Source organism: Manacus candei, unplaced genomic scaffold, assembly GCF_025592945.1.
Source record: "Manacus candei isolate 608988 ecotype Guabito, Panama unplaced genomic scaffold, ASM2559294v1 h1tg000039l, whole genome shotgun sequence".
Lineage (NCBI taxonomy): Eukaryota > Metazoa > Chordata > Aves > Passeriformes > Pipridae > Manacus > Manacus candei.
The window spans coordinates 2,328,733-2,340,822 of NW_026138087.1; positions in this window are offsets into that span (position 1 = coordinate 2,328,733).

Sequence of the window (12,090 nt, forward strand, 5' to 3'; positions counted from 1 at the left end):
TATCTGCTGCATTGAAAGGATGATGGGTCAGTGGAGTCACCTCCAGCTGGTAGAAACTGGTTCCCCAGGGCTCAGTACTGGGGCCAGTCCTGGTTCATATCTTTGTCACTGCATCCTGTGTTCAGTTTTGGGCCCTAAAAGAAAGACATTCAGGCACTGGAGCATGTCCAGAGATAGGAACAGAGCTGAGGAAGTAGCTGGAGCACTGGGAGCAGCTGAGGGAGCTGGGGAGGCTCAGCCTAGGAAAAAGGAGGCTCAGGGAGGACCTTCTGGTTCTCTCTAACTCCCTGACAGGAGGATGGAGCCAGAGGGGGGTCAGGCTCTGCTCCCAGGGAACAAGGGACAGGACAAGAGGAAAAGGCCTCAAGTTGCACGAGGTGAGGTTCAGGTTGGACACTGGGAAAACTTCTTCCAGAAAGGGCTGTCCAGGCCTGGCACAGCTGCCCAGGGCAGTGGTGGAGTCACCACCCCTGGGGGGATTTAACAAACATGTAGATGTGGCACTTGGGGACATGGCTTAGTGGTGGCCTTGGCTGTGCTGAATCAATGATCTTAGAGCGAAACTTGACGTGGCTTGACTGAGCAGGATCTTTGAAACCCCAGCAGTTATTTTTGGAGAGAGAAACCACAGTATTGTTAATAATATATATCAACGCACCTTAGTTCCAACGAACAGCTTTTAGCTGGCATAATTGTAGGAAGTCTTAAAACACAGCTCCTAGTGCAGCCTATCTAATAGGTACTGTGTGACAGCAGCACAGATGCCAGGCCATACCCTCGGGAAGGTTGTGCTTGTTCTGTTTTGGATTGCAGCAGGGACACAGCAGCACAAGTGGATCTGTGCAGCTGAACGCACTAACCTGTGGCTGCTCAGAGTGTGAGTGTAGCTACAGAAGGAAATCTGCCTCAGAACCAGGACACAAGTCCTCCCCACACTGTTTCTGCCACACTGTCCATCCTACAGGTGGGAGGAGAGCAAGGAAAGGTTTTGAGTTTGGGCATAATGCAGATATCTTGTTGGCCTGAAATATTGATAGAATAACCTGCTGGGTTCAGCTACACCCCATGTGTGGCTCCCAGTGAACAGGAAGGATTCCTGCAGCACCTGAATCATCCTTGCTAATCCCATCACTTCTCACACTTTCAGAAGATGTGAGAAAAAGCCCAACCTTTACGTCATTCCCGGTCAGCCTGCATTGTTGGGAGTTTGTGGGTGTGAGAGCTGTGATCTCTTGACTTGTGCAACAGTGGGTTATCCTGTAGGGATTACGCTCACCATGCTGGATCTGTGCAGGTAGCCTGTGGCTACCTTCTGCCACCTTCTGAGATAACTCAAACTCTCAGCACTGGCACTGCCACAGACCAGTCCTTGCCCAGCCCTCAGTGCGGAGCAGTCAATGGTTAAGATGGGTTTGGTTGGTACAAATTCTTCCCTAGTCTGCCTGGACCTTCGTGTCTCCCTTGAGCATCGAATTAGAAGGGGATCATTGGTCATTCCCAGTTAACTGGATTAACTCTGTGTCACAGGGCCCTTCCTAGCTGCTCTTCAGCTTTTCACTTCCTCTCTCCTTCTCCTGTAATCCAGTTGGGACACAGGAACCTGTTCTGCTGGGTTACGGGTGACAGCTAATGGCAACCTCAGCCACAGCCTCATTGTTAGTGCAGCCTTTCCCAGTGGGAAGATGGGCCAAAAATCGATTCTTGGAGCCTCCTTCCATTCTTGCTATGACCCAGTTAGGATTTGTGGTGACACATCTCTGTTTCCCCCTCAGGCTTCCCTACCAGTCTGTGAACTGCTCTGGCCGGTCCCTCTTCATCCTCCAGAAGCTTTTCCTGGGCTCCCAGAGAGACTCAGCCCAGAGGTCTGGTCCCCACGTGCTGCCCTATCTGCCTCTCCCCTTGGCAGGAGCATCCCAAAAGGGGAGCGGAGCTGAAGATGCACCTTTCTGCTGCAGCACTGGGGTCCCCGTGCCCCTTGCTGCTCTTGCAGAAGGTTTCAATTGCAGTAACAGCAGTCTGGTGCTTATCATGCCTTTAACTCTTTGGCTCAGGCACATTTAAGAGGAATAGTCCACTTTCAGGTCTGTGCAGGATTTGTTTATTTTTTCTATCTGTCTTAACATTTAGCTGACTGTCTTGGTTTGGCTTGGGCTTTCTCCACCTATCCTGTTGCTCATCTGACTCCCAGCCCATAACAGCCCTTCCAGAACCTGTGTTTTTCTCTCTCGTGCACATGATTGAGAAACTGCAGAGCTTGGGGCCACATACCAGCCTGCCACCTCAACAGCTTGTGCCGGCTGGACGGAGGCTGCCAGTCCAGCAACCACACAGCCGGGTCCTGCTGACACACCCCACATAATTTGTCTCTGAGAGTGAACCTCCCTCATTCTTTCCATGGTTTCTGCTGGCACCACCTCCATCCCTCTGGTGCAGCTCTTCCTCTCCTGCACCACCCACTGCCAGACTCACCTTGGGCTGCCTCTTCCCCACAGTGAGAGCACCTGTACTGTGCCTCCCAGGTGGCCCTGCCTGAGCCTTCCTTCCCCCACGGCTTCACTTCCTGCACGGGTGTTACAGGCTCCTGCCAGGGCAGTTCTCCCCTGCCTGGGACAAACTGCTTCACAGCAGAGTGGGGGGGGGGGGGGGACAGGGATTGGCACTAGATACTGATGTGGAGAGGCCCACCTGATGATCCGGTCATCGTACTGGTGGATGACCTGTCCTCAGGGCCACCAGTGTGTCACTGTGCAGAGTTTCTCCCTCAGACACTTGTGCTGGCAGCTCTCTGGAGGACTGAGCAGCCACAGCTCCCATAGCTGCAGCAATGCTCCATTGGACATCTCCCTATCCTTTCCAAACCTAGCCCATCCCAGACTTGCCCTCTGGGTAACCCCACCCTGGAGTTCTTGCCCACAACTCTGTATATTTTATCTAAAACCTGTTCCAGCCTTCTGGGATTCAGGCAAAGGCCATCTGATGCTTGTTTTCAGGCCTGGGGCTATCTGACCTAGAAAGCAGCAGCAACAACTCCTCCCTGGTGCTCTGTGGAAGGGTTTGAAATAAGGCTTGCTGTAAACCCTCTGAAATGCTCTGCTTTTGTGCAGACATCGCTGGGGTCGATGTTTCCCCAGGTCACTACGTGGCTGACTAGTTTTAGGAGGGCATTAGAAGAAAAACCTTTCCAAAAGCAGCCGCCAGCCACAGAACTGCAGAGAGTGAGTAGTCCCAGCAACTCAAGCCATCCATCACCTCATCATTTCTTGAGGGAAAAGCTTTTTCAGTGTCAGTGGTGTGCCCAGTTACCAAACCTGAAACTGCCCTTTCCAGAGCCCTTTTTGTGGCTGCCACAGGGGTTAAAAGCAACACCCCTGCAGCAGACTGTGCAGCTGCAGCCCAGGGAACAGATACCCACAGCAATGCAGTTAGCTTGGAGTTGACCTTCCTCTCTCCAGAGGCCTGCTGTCTTTTCATGCCTCATTGTGTTGGGCAACCCCAGCCCTTTGTGAGTCATGTGTCCCCCTCAGCGGGTTTCCTCAGGCTGTGTCAGCCAGTCATGTCACAAGTGTGCTGGGAGCTGCAGGAAGCCTTGGTGACAGCCCTGGGTTACATCACAGAGGTGGAGGACGTTTGGACAACTGGTCCTCGTCCCTGCCGAGGCAAGCCTGGGATTGCACAGCGCATCTGGCACCTCGTCCCGGGGCTGCCTCTGCAAAGGGCAGGAATGGAGCTCAGGGAGGAGAGAGAGGAGCTTAAGTGGGCTGGAGAGACTTACAGATCATGTACTCATTGCATATGACCTGGGTCAGTAGCAGTCACCCTTTGTGTCTGTGCTGAAGAAAGGGTGGATGGATGGGTGAACTAATGGACAGAAAGGAGGGAAGAGAGGACAGATGTAAGGAAGGACAGATGGAAGGTGTTTCATCAGTAAATGTAGAAGTTCGGTCTTGCACAGATAGTCATCATTATTTTAAATTGCTCCAACACTCCCATTATATAATTCCATCCTATATGATTAAAAGATTTCCCAGCAAAATTGGAGATTAAGACAACTGATCAAAAAAATATCGAGAAATCTCTGTGCCCTACCCTGGTGGGTGCCAGACTGATCTTCTGACCCAGTCCCCAGAGGGCATCAGCCTCCTGATAGGAAAAGCCAGTTGGGATTTAGGAGATGAGATGCAAGAGTGAACAGGCACCAGCCCCAGCTGGGAAGCCCCGTTTGTCCATGGACAGTTGTCAGCGGTCCCCAATGGCCCTGTGACAGTGGCTTTTTCCATTCCGGTTTGTTGGGCTGGTTGTCAATGCCCTTCATTATAACGGGAAGTCGAGGAAGTTGGAGAAGCCACAAGGATAAGGAAGAGGAGCCAGTTCAGCTGCCTCTCCCAGAGCAGCTGTCATTTGTGTGGTACAGGCAGGGAAATAGGGGTTAACTTCAGGAGAGAAGACTGACTGGTGGAAGTGCATATCCATCTGGATACACACAGCAACAGCTACAGGAATAAGCCTGCAGGTCGCTGCTGAAAGGGGAACAGTGGAAAGCAGGCTGAGGAGTTCTAATAAGGAGATGGAAAATCAGGGAAGAATAGGGTTTAGACGAGGGAAAAAAGAGATAGTGAGAGACTTTTGACTGCAAAAAGGACACAGTAGTGAAGTCAGGAGGAAACAGAACCCAGTACCTCACAAAATCAGTGCACCTACGGTCTCCCAAAAATCTGGAGCTCATTTGGGGTCAGTCCACCCAGCCCCGGTGGAAACCTTAGCAGGAGACGGGAGCATTTAAAGGAGGAGAGGCAAATATCAGAAATCAGACTAGGAATCTGACTTGGATCATTTCTGCTCCCAACATATTCACCTATTTATTAAGTTCTGCTTTCTGCCTGGGATATTTCATTTCTACTGGTTCACCACTGGTCAAAACTTGTTGGTTTTTTTTTCCAATTCACCCAAGTTGTTTTGTTCCAATGAATTCATATTAAGCATGGGGGGGGGAAAGTCTGTCCTTCAGCTGGTGTCCCTGATCCGTTTGGCGCCCCGTGACATTCCTAGCGCTGGTTTCGTTCCCATCTAGCGGCCGCCTGGAAGATTACACCTCCACTCCCACATCCCCGGCTCTTGGCGTGAGACATCCGGAATGTCATCCCACATTGGCATGCGTGAGACTTGGGCGTCGGGATAGGGGAGGGTGGGGGCACAGCCTCCTTGCCATGTCCATGACATGCCATGAGGACTTAGCTTGGAAATTACCTGCGATAAAGCAGCGCTTTGTTCTCATCCTGAGAATGGCACAGAACATTTCTGAGCTTAGGAATACTGAGATTTTTTGTATGCATCCGAAAAAGTGGAAATTAAGGCTTTCAGCATTTTCTTAATGCAAAATTTGGAGCACTGCCAACCACAATATGGATAAAATAATCATATTTTTGGCATAACGCCCTCTTTTGGATTAGAAATGGGAGCTGGAAAGGCAGACTTCCCAGAGGGGCAGACACATGGCTTTGGTCGGTACTGATCTGAAATGCACAGCTTCTCTGGAAGGTTCTCACCTGTCCTTGGAGTGATTAATCACTACTGCAAGGCTCAGTTTCCTGATATGTATGGCAATGTTTTGCTTTCTTTGCAAACCAAAGGTGATCAGCAGCTGTCAGAGCTGTGCAGCCACCAAGAGCCCATCTCTCGCCGCCACGGGTACCCTGAGTTCAGCCTGCCGTCGGCAGAGGCTGGAAGCCCTGCCAGGCTCTGTCACAGATTTTATTCACCCCACAGCCGCCCTTCCTGCAAATTCATCAACTTCTAAACAAGCTGCTCAGGCTCATGGTCTGAGAATGCAAGAGTCACTGTGCCCTCCCAGGGTTTTGGCAATGACCTCAGCCCTGACGCATCGAGCCCACCGACGGACACCCGGCATGGGAAGATCTCTGACTGCCCTGGCGGTGATTTGGCACTCGTGGGTGGCAAGGAAATGCAGTCTGTGGCTCTCCCGGCGTGGGGTGCGAGCCCGTGTCAGAGAACGCTGTGCCTTGGCCTCCCCTGTGTTTGCTTCTGAACTGATGCTTTACCTGTTGGACTCCCCTGCCTCCAGCAGCGGGGCTGGGGCAGAGCCCACGGAGGAACTGCTTTTGCAGAGGCATCTTAAAGTTGAGTGTGAGGCCAGTTGTTATTGTAGGTCAGGAGGGCCCCGAGCAGCCTCGGCTCTCCTCCCTTCAGTTTCTTCCTAAACATTTAATGTGTTTACTTACCCTGTGGCTTCATGTGTAGCACATAGCACCTGTGAAATGAAGAATTTGGCATTCACGGGGGTCAGGATACTTGAAATAAGACTCCTGAATTGTCACTGTATAACCATTTCTGAATTTTTGTACGCAGTCTTGTGCTTTTTGTTTCATCTCAGCTCTTTCTTTTAAGTGCTTTTCATTTTATTTGCCACCACTCTGCTAATGGGAGGGAAAAATGGCTCTCTGGCTGCAATGCTTAATGGCCTATATCATGCATGTTTAGACAATATGTCTTTAAATCCTAGAATAATTTAACTGTAGTCAAACACTATGGCTTTTTTTTTCTTTTACACAGAAACATGTCGGCTCCAGGCAGCCTGAGCTCTCAGCCCTGCACTTCATACCTCCAGGTTCCTCTCCCTCTTGGAAGCAGACTTGTGCTCCTGCTGAAACCTCCTGGCTGGAACCCACGAGGAGCAGATCTGTGCAAACTCTGGTGCATCAGTGATGCTGCGAAACATTTTAGGAGGGGATGAGACCTCTTGTCAGCAGAGCACAGCTCTGGGAGTGGGATACCTGAGTCCACCTCAAAGCAGAGAGCGGGTTTGCTCCAGGGGGGCAGAGTGTGCTGTAAGGCTTGGCTGAACCCAAACCTGCCAGGGCGGCATCGCGGCGTGCCGCTGTAAACTGGGTCCTGTCCAAGGACTTCAAGAATAGGGTTTTTCCTACATGAAGGCAGACCTACCTACAGGAGGAAATGAGGCTGTGCCCAGGGAGCCTCCTTCTCAGCATGAGTGTGCAATCCTTATGCAAACGAGCCCTTACTCACACGGTGTGTTTCAGCAGTCCTGTCCTGGGAACGCGCTGGCCCCGCGCTGCAGCCCCGCAGGGACACGTGTGACACAGAGGGAACAGGGGACACAGGTTCCACTGAGGGATGGAAGCAGTTCACAAAGCCCTCACTGATCCTGCTTCAGCACACTGACACGAGCGCTCCAGCTGCCAGGACTGACTGATTCCAGCAGCACCTTTCTGGTTTCCCAAATTTCATGCCTCTTCACTGGCACCTTGGTGCAGTTCAAGGCAGCCAGATGTCACGAGGGCACAGCTCTTGGCAGCCAAAAGCAGGCACCACCAACAAACAATGGGATTTCCAAGGAAGCATAACAAACATGCCTGTGAAATGGAGTGTTCTCCTGAGCTTCTTTGCTTGCTCATGGCCTGTGAAAAAAACAAAATCCTGAGTGATCTACGTAATCACTGTTGTGCGTAGGAAACCTTGCCTGGGCTTTGTTCTAGGGAAAAAACCTGGCTCTGGCAAAGGTGAGAGGAAAGGAATTACTAATTGCTGTAGGCTTCTCCTGTGATTCATTCTTTCTTCACATACCAAATGACTTCAAATAGGTAAAGAAAATTCACCACCTGATGAACCTATGGGAAGGCGCTGGGAAGATTTTAAAGCAAAAAGGTAAGACTTAAGCTGCATTTCCAGGAGAAAATTCCCAAATATTCCTCACATGTCCTTTATTTCTCTGCTACTCTGGACACTTTGGAAATCACATGCAACAGAGAAGGAAAACATCATGCTGATTCTGTCACGTGCTCCCAGGCCTCCTGTGAGGCCGCACTCCCTCGGAACGGGCAGTGCTGTAGCATTTGCTCACATGCTCTGTGTTGTCAAATGGGCTGTGATAGACATCTCCGAGGTGACTTCATTCCCCAGCCCCCAAGATGAGGAAAGGGGTGTGAGACAAACTCAGTCAGACTGCCCGCTGCAACTTCCAGCGACACCAATGTGCTTTAGGTCCGCCAGACTTTCACGGTCAAGACCTTTAAAGGTACCCCCCAGATTGTTGCCACTCCATCTCTACCCCCCTGCAGTGGAATTTTGGTTTGGGGAGGGTTTTTTTGATTTTAAGATTTCCGCTCTGGCTCTATAAAACACTAGAGATTAAAAAACCCCTGTTTTCCCAACTGTGAGCAACATTTTTCCAGCAGCCACACTACCCACGTAACTACACATGCTCTAAAGTCAGTGCATTCTGGGATTGAGCTGGGAGATCTCCAAACTCAATGAACAGCAGCTTTTGCTATCTCAAGCACAGCTCCACATTTAAACATTTTTTTTCTCCTCTGTTTAGAATGAAGACTTTAGAAGCACTTGCATAATTATACAGTGGTTCCATACACCTTTGGGATGTGATGAGCTGGGTGCTCTCCTCTGCTAGGGACCATGCTGGGCTGCAATCCTGGAAATGTTACCCAGAAGAGTGATGACCTGATGATTTTGCCCATCCAACAGCGATGTGGTAAGCTGAATATATCGAATAATGTGCCGTGCAGGTGAAACACTATTGTATTGGAGGTAAGGGCCACAGTAATGTTGCCTGGTAAATTGGTGTAAAGGCACTGATACGGCAGCTGAGCTCAGGCCTTGGTTTCCTTAGGGATTCCTGTCTAAAGCACCTTCCCCTTTCTGCCCAGTGGGGTCAGGAGGGTGGATTTGCACTGGGGTACTGTGGGGAGCCTACCTTGGGGTGCACGTGGGGAAGACCATGAGCCCATCCTTGCCAGAGAGTCCTGGGGGAAGTTCCTGTGAATTGCCCGAGGAAGCAGAAGAAAGGGCAGCGATTTTCAGTGCTCTGCAGCATGGCAGAATGTGGTATTTTGGAGGAGATTGTTAGCTGAGGGACAGCTCCCCATTCTAGTGTAAATCCAGTATTGCTTCACCCGGCTCCTGGCTTCAGGCCCTTAAAATTACTGCTGGGGTCAGGATCTGCCCCAAGCATTTGCAGGTTGAGCTGTTGCACAAAAACGAGTGGGCGAGCTGGGGAGGATGTGCTTGGTCAAACGAGACCTGCTTGGTGCTGTGTGGAGAATAGAGCAGTAGAAGCCCAGGGCACTGAGCTAACAGCAGACAACTTCCCAAAAATCCTCCTAGCACGTGTCAGGACTGCTGTCCTGGGCAGGCTTGCAGCATGTTCCACACCCCTGAAGCAAAACCGAGCCTGGCATGTCCTGCAGAGCTGTGCCTAGTGCCAGTGAGAGGCAACAACAGGAGCCACGACGGCCCGGGGTACTCTGCACATGATGGGGCTGTGCTCCCCACTGCCTGCCACCCAGGAAGGCCTGTGGAAAGTGAGTGTAAATCCCACTGCTGTGATTCAGTAGCATCACACTCCTTGGCACTGCTGTGTGTTTCATTAGCTTAGGCAGGGATGCTGGTGGCCACTGGAGTTGATGCTGGCTGAGAAGATACGCCTTAGTTTTTCGTGGGGGACTGTTTTTTCATTTGTGTTGATATAAATGAGAGAAAATTCTAGATCTTGGCACCATGGGATCAGCAGATTCTGTTCCTTTTCTCCTTAGACATGCTCCAGAAGATTTTGCACTCAGATGCAGAGAGACTGTAAACACTGTGGTACCAGTCAGGCTTCCCCAGGGGGAAGAGTGCACAGATTATTCCTTTTCTGGGATTGCTCATGCAATTCCTGCTTCAGCTTAAGTCTCTGGGGAAGGAGTCGAGCACAGGGAGAATGTCACCATCCTAAAAAAAATAATTATTTGCTGAGGGCTTTCTCAGCAAGGAGGTACAGCCACCTGGACACCTGCATGTCTCAGAGACTGACAAACTCTAATGATTTCCAGAAAAGCAATATCCAGGCCTTTCCCTCCCTTCCTCCCCAACACTTTGGCTACACACTAACTTGCTCTCTATTACAGCAATCTTGATTTACGTTAGCAGGAACCAGAGTCACACATGCCTCACTTCAAAGCTCCCTCGCTGCCTGTGAGGGAGCTGCTGATAGCAAAAGATAGTGGTGTCTGCAGCTCACAAGTGAAGTGAAAGTCTGGTGAGCTGCCCAGACAGACACCACTCTGGTTTGAGTCATTACCCTTTTCCACCTGTTCTCAGCTGGATGGATGAGAAAGGATAACTCATGTTCAAACACCAGGTCAGCTGTGCCCGCCCTGGCAAAATAAACATTTGATGTCAGTTAAGAAAATTAATGGGATGGTATTTAAGATACTTCCTTTCCCTTCACGCATTTCTCAGGGGTTTTATCAAAAGTAAAGAGAGTGAATAATAAGATCCCAGTTGGCACTCGGACTCTCCTGGAAGACACGATGTCCAAGCGCACTCCACCAAGGCCCAGCAGCTGTCAGCATCGATGTCACTTCGCCTCCACGAATCCCTGCCTACACCCTGGGTCGCCATGGCATGGCTGGGGATGGGATGGCTGTGTTCTGGCCACCCTCTATTCCCCAAACATGGGCAGGGATCAGAGGGGCGAAAAGCTGGCACCACTGTCACCTGCGCTGGGTGCTGTCGGGTGCTGTCTGAGCCTGGGCTGTGCTGGAGGTTTTCAAGCTGATGGTCAAGGCCCAGGGAGGGCCAGCTGGTCTCTCGAGGCTCACATTGCCACCAGCAAGAGTCAGCAGCCCATCTCCTGCCGCTGCACTGCTGGCCCATGGAAAACGAGGTCTGCTCAGGGCAGATGCCAAGGAAAGACTGGCTGTGCCCATGAGTGCAGCTCCCTGCACGTGTTCCGTGCTCATCCCTAAGCTGCACCCTGTTGGCTCAAGAGCCTTTGAGGAAGCTCCCTGTCCCCTGGGACGGTCCTGATGGAATAGCGAGAGCAAGGGCACTCCCCGAGCAGCAGCCCCAGCCTGGATGTCCTGCCAGGAAACCCCTGGTGCTGCTGGGAGTGGTGGCTCAGTAGGTGGCACTCTGCATCCACGGGGAACCAGCACCTTCCCAAAGGGGAGCCCTGCCCAGCCGGCCCCACTGCAGTGAGGCCTATGGAATTCCACCTGGAATGCCCTGAAACATGTGGCCTGTGGAGGGTGTTTTCTCCCAGAAGCAGCCAAGCAGGACTTGGCTAGGACACTGCCATTTGGGAAGAGCTCCCCTGAACCTCTCCATGCACAACCGGTGCTGCATTTTCTGGACCCCGAGGAATTGTGCTGGTGGATGCCGGGCTGCCCCTTCTTTGAAGGACACAGGAGCAGCAGGAGGAAGTTGGTAAAATGGTTGAAAGCATCCCAAGCCAAATTCCTCACTACTGGCAGTCAGTGAGATGGAGCCATCAGCTGGAGACTGGAGGAGAGAGGGAACACAGTGTGAGTCAGATGCTGGATATGCCGTGTTTGGTCTCTAAACAGCACAGGTAACACGGGCAATTGCACTCGGGGCATTCAACCTTTCCCCTGCTAAGCTTCTCCTTCCAGCTGCTCAGCAGTTTGCCAAGTGCAGCACACAGGACTGGAATGTTCAGTGCTCAGTATATTCCTCAGACTGAATTTTAAAAAGCTAATTGGAAATGTTTCCAGTGAATCTCTGATAAAAAAGCTGGGAGAAATATTTTAACACCTGCAAAAAAGGAAATTCATGAGGCAAGCTGCAGTGCCAGGCTGAGGTGCCAGCCTTGAGCATGGCAGGCAGGAAGGAGGAAAATTCCTCGCTTCCAAACCTCCCTTTGGCCATTCTCACACCACCAACCCCACAGTTCAGCAGAAGAGACCCTAAATCCCTTTCTGCCTTTGGAGAAACTCCACTCACATGCAAATGATCTCTGTGAATGCCAGGCCCTGGGACTTATGGGGGACTTGTGGGAAGGGAACTCCAATCCGAGGGGGAAAGGAGGGGTCCCATGGGTCACCTGCCTGCCCCCACATAGAGCTATAGCCCAGAAGCTGCCAGTGCTCTCTGTCCTGGGACTGTGGCAGCCAGGCTGGATTTGTCTTTTTGCTGCTGCAGCCACTCTGAGGAAAGGCACAGGAAATGAGGGGAAACATGACAAAACTCCCACCAGTAAAGCTGTTGGATATTGCCAGTCAGTTTTAATTGCGCCGTGCACAAAGGGACTGCTGGAGG